Below are 5,494 nucleotides of genomic sequence, written 5' to 3'. Positions count from 1 at the left end.
CTACACGTGTGACATTCTTCGATCGATACACTCGAAGTTGCAATAATGCAGAGGCCAACAGATTTCCCAATTGCAAACTTCATCAATAATGACTCGCAATTAATCGAATATTCATGTAAGTATATAAATAGTCGGTAATTGGATTAGTCTTAGTATCAATCACAATCTCAGTCTGATCAGTAATCTTCGTGTCAGTCACTCTACACAGCATCTCTTCCATCGAGCCTCGGACCTTAGACCAATAACATAACTCTAGTACCTATAGCCGACTGCAATTATAATTTATGCCAAATCCGTTTTTCCACATAGTTAGCCATATCCTAATGATGTAAATTTCATATGGAGTAGCTAGACTCAATTATAATAATTATTTCCTAAATATTATTTTGATTGTGAGTACGTCAATAAATGGCGGATCATAACTGATTGGACATGTCACTAGATTATAAGATGACGATATAAGATGGCGTGCTAGTATCTCAGTTTCTGTATCGCTCCGCACAGCATCTCATTTTAACGAGACTCGGTCCTCGGAACAGTATCATAAGTATTGTAACATAACTCTTGTACCGACCGCTGCAATAAAAACTCGCTCCTCCATTCATGGGTGCAACCTCCAATCTCGACTCCGGGTCACTCGGTCTCATTCCTTTACAACGAGACCGCCAAGATGGCGTCAATTAAATTTATTAGTTCATATATTTCTGTAATTTCTAATGTTTTAAACGACAAACTGAAGAAAATATTGCGGAAAAGGTATACAAGAAATAAATTAGTTTCTAAATTAACAGTGTCAATCAATGTGTGCAAGTTGAGACAAGTAGGTATGATGAGTCGATGCGAATTGTTATCACTTTGGTTATTTGCCCATGCAACCTGTTGACATGTGCGTCTATTCTATACTTATCGACCGCTAAAGTGATAAATATTATCAAACTTATGGTAGGTTTGTATCAAAGTATTAGCACTTATTGTAACAATTACAATAAGTTGGTTGTAATTGTTGCAATAAGTGCTATATTTTAACAGCACCTCTCTGGGCTGTGATAAAATTTAGAGCGAGATAGACAGTTTTGACAATTTAGACGGCTAACTTATTGTAACATTTATAATACGTCAATACAAATATGTAATAAATACTATCAATTTATCATTTAAGTGGTCGATAGTCACTTTGTGTATAGAATAGACCCGTTGGTCTCTCTAATAATAAACGGGTTTTGAGGAGTCACCAACATATTCCCTTAAATTCTAATAAAAAGTAACATTTTCATATATTTTTTTTGCAAATATATTTCATGAATATAGTAAATTAACCAGGAAAAGTCACCACCAGTTTTTATACTAGAAAGTTAATTACGGCCCACTTGAAATTGGACATGAATATAATATCCTTGGCAAGCAGGAGAAGTGATATAATATATGTCATCAAAAATACGAAAATGAGTTAAGTATGCAGATGTTTAAAATTTCGATCATTATCCAAGAGAACAAACACAAGTCATGAAAAAAAAATGCTTATACCCGTTTTCGATATTTTAATATGGTATAATATGTAAAAAAATATATAGAAAGCTGTTAAGAAAACAGTGTTATGTGATTTATACCTCTACAACCAATTCGCTGTAGCGTGAATTTATAGTGCAGTACTGTTTGAATCAGCGACATATACCCATACGACATATGCACTTTGTCAAATATTACAATGAAATTATGTACACTTGGACATATTCTCTTTCTGAGTGACGTCAATGTTTTTTCCGGTAAAATCGTGTTATGACTGTTATGAGTGATATTTCAACACAGAAAACGTATCATAATAAGCGTGTATTTTACTTCGCGTTGACATGTTATTGACGTTTGTAATAGTAAGTTATTGAAATGATTAATATACAAAAAGGTATAAATAAAAATCTTCGTTTTCATCAGAATTAAAAAACATCAAGTATCCGCTCAAGTTGCTTATGATACAAAAAAAGACAAAGATGAAGCGAACTTAGATCCAACCAAAAGGGTTTTTTCATTAGATCTCTAGCAGTGTCTACTAACCCGAATGTTAGCATTTAATATTGCCTTCTATTAACGCCTACTTTATACATTTAAATTAACCATCTACGTTTGTGATGATGGGCATTCATGGAGTTACATGGAGGGTAAATTGCACCTGTTTGTTTCATTTTTTAAAGAGTATTATACCTCTACATTAAATTTGTATTATCTGATATTTTTCTGACACTTCGGAAACAAAACAGGAATAACCATGTGACTTCCATGTTTTTATATTCTATGTCTCAATAACCAACAGTCAAATCAATTGACCACAGATTTTTGATAGGTACTTGGGCACAGTCACATGGAGTATAACAGTGTCCACTCAATAATAGAGAGAGAAAAAAACCGAATGAAACAACAAAGAAGGCATACTGATATTAACACACACGAGAATTGTGTCAACTAGTAAGATCAGTGGGGAAATATACATGTTTATGTTATGGATCAAGATCAATTTTATGAATTTTATGATTTATTGAGGGTATCTTTCCAAAACCGCAAAGTTTATACGGAAGGATAGAAATATTCATGGTTTGAAATAAAATCGTCAGCTGAATGCAGAACTATTATAACTCACATTTGAAATAATTTAGAAGGGAGTTCTTTGGAACAACCTACTTAACTTACTTATCACTTGTATAGATAAATGTACCTATACATCATCTATTTTTGTAGGACTGTTCACGAAAATAATGATGTATAAATGTGTCTTTATAAATAATAAATACCATAAATAGGATGTTTCAAAAACTACTCCTGTAAAATATTTCAAATATGAGATAAAATACTTCTCATTCAGCCAATGACATAACGAAATGGTTTCAATACAGAAAAGAATTTAGAATGATTTAAGTATTTCAAAACAATTAAGATTACGGAAACTGTATTTAGATTATTCTTATTTTACTAATTACTGTTCTTAGCTATATTCGTAGAGAGAGACAATCTTTAAAAACTTCAGACATTGGTCCAGATTTTGAAAATAAGCCTACTATAAGATTAGTAAGATTTCATTTTACGATAAAATTAAGATAAAACGGATGGATATTATGTAGTCGATATGTAGGTATTTTATAGTGTTCAATTTTATATCTCTTCTGAATATTTCAAATGTGTAAAATAGTAAAATTTAAAATATCATTTCAAGTTTCATTATTTTTTGTCATATAAAAACTGTAAGTGTAAGGTGTAATAATCTTATTTGTTTGTTTTACTTAACGGCCCACGTGCTCATCGTAGGTCAAAATTGAGTTTTTATTGTATTTTCAAACCATGATCCTGGACACTCCTTAAACTTTATAGATAATCTATTTATATAATTTTGAAGCCTTATTATCTTTTATAGTTTTTTTAAACATTTGATGACTGCATAAAGTATTTTTGTTACATAAAATAGTATTCTTTTAAACCTCTCGCTCTAATGTTTTAGAATATAGTCATATTTCGGTACATAACTGTGCAGTGGTATTAAGATTTTTTACGTTTATTAATTTTTAAACGCATTTATGAAACCATTTGTATAATTTATTATGAGATAATTTTTGTAAAATATTCACGATAAAAAATTATATTGATAATCTCTGTGATCCCAAATTTGACAAGAATTAGGCATTTTATTATTCAAAAAATAGGCAAGATTAACACATTTGAAGATAATTCTAAAGATACTTATTATAAGCTCTGTCTTTGACCATTCAAGTGTGATAAACATCTTATGAATAATGATTGCTTTATAATAATTATTGACCTAAGAATAAGGTAGTGTTTTTTTGAAATACGCCATTTCTTTTATCATTCCACAGTGGTTAAGCTACAACATACGGCCGTAGTCATAAATTGACGATACAATTGCAACAAATACAATTGAAAATACAATAAAAACTCAATTTTGACCTTCGACGAGCATGTCCCCCCTTAAGATATTGCATTTTTAATTCACGAATAAATTAAAACTTTAATGACATATAATAATTATCTTCTTATAAACTATATATTTCACATTTATTTAAGTCCTAGTCCATACCAAATTATGAAAATAACTTGATAATAATAGCATTATGTCAGCTAAGCTCTTGAATTTCATTCAGGAGAACAGGTATATGTCTATTTTTTAGACAAATTACTAATAAAAATGCAAAAAATATGCAGATTACACAAACATAATTTTTTTTATAATATGTATACAACAATAATTCCATTCAAAATATAAATATCTGATTTGATATTAAACTTTTAAGTTAAAAATAATTCTCCTCCAAAATAACACTTTTGTGACATATTATACCACTTCTCCTTTTGACCACGGATATATGTATTATAATACTAACGTTGTATCCATTTTATATTATAATCAGCTCAATAATTACAAACACTGCGCGTATGAATGTTTATCTAATACTATTTGTCCAAGTGCATGTTGCACAAGATAATATCGACTATAAACATTGTATCCAATAAACAAACATTTTGCTCATACCGCAATATCTTCTCAATTCAAAATATTATTTAGACATTATATAAAATCGTTTTTGTGAAGTATTCGTACATTGGCAGTCGTGGCCGAGCGGTTAAGGCGTCTGATTAGAAATCAGATTCCCTCTGGGAGCGTAGGTTCGAATCCTACCGACTGCGAATTATTTTGGTTTTATTTTTGTAAAAAATGATTAACAGTATTAAATTTAAATATTCAATGACTTTAGAATAAAATTGTACTCTAATTTAAATTTTAAGCGACCCGGGTTTCACCTTTCACCATCATCGGGCATTATTTATACTCAAACGGTGTCACATATACAATTCTAATGGAATACAGTTCCTTTAACTTATAACTTAACATTTTTAGTCATGTTAATTTCACAGAACAAATTAATACATAGAATTTAGATAGGCAAATTGACATATCTAGGGGGTATCGGGTAGCTCAGGTGGTGGTGTTTAGCACCCCTCGATAGTACAAAATTAAAATTATTTTTTTTAGTAACTTGTTATTTCTAATCGTTCTCGTTTATTAGGTATATCCGGGTGTGTAACATAGTTCTATTTTATTTCCAGTAATAAAACGCTCAGAACTTTTCGAGTTATTGTTTATTCAGAACACAAGTACACATTAACATTGTTTTCTCAATTATTTTGATAGTCACAAACCACAAAAAGTTAGGGTTCAGTGAACCCCTGGCTTAATTATATTTCATTTCTAACTTCTCAATTTTCTAGCTGGGTTTTGAATGTGTGTGTCCTACTAAAATGAAACACACATTATAGACGTGCAATGGTTTGTGTTGAAACCATTAAATACACCAGTATTGAACGAGCGTCACTACATAAACCGAAAGCAGTTGTTAGAAGAAGGACAAGCTTAGAATGACGTATTTTTGACATATGTTTAAGTTTATTCCATATTATTCTACGTTCGAGATCGGTTGCCTGTTACTCCACACCCGTT

At 30.6% G+C, this 5,494-nt stretch overlaps 1 non-coding gene across 1 annotated transcript; it reads left to right on the top strand.

The window, feature by feature from the left end:
• The first annotated feature begins 4,601 nt into the window (after positions 1–4,601).
• TRNAS-AGA (transfer RNA serine (anticodon AGA)) lies at positions 4,602–4,683 on the top strand. The gene has a single exon. It is a non-coding gene; the product is annotated as a tRNA-Ser (tRNA).
• The last annotated feature ends 811 nt before the right edge of the window (positions 4,684–5,494 follow it).

This window comes from Rhyacophila brunnea, unplaced genomic scaffold (assembly GCF_057557595.1).
Source record: "Rhyacophila brunnea isolate RB1 unplaced genomic scaffold, BYU_Rbru_1.0 scaffold_14, whole genome shotgun sequence".
Lineage (NCBI taxonomy): Eukaryota > Metazoa > Arthropoda > Insecta > Trichoptera > Rhyacophilidae > Rhyacophila > Rhyacophila brunnea.
Note: the sequence above shows the minus strand (reverse complement) of the source record. Positions and strands in the feature narration are given on the sequence as shown.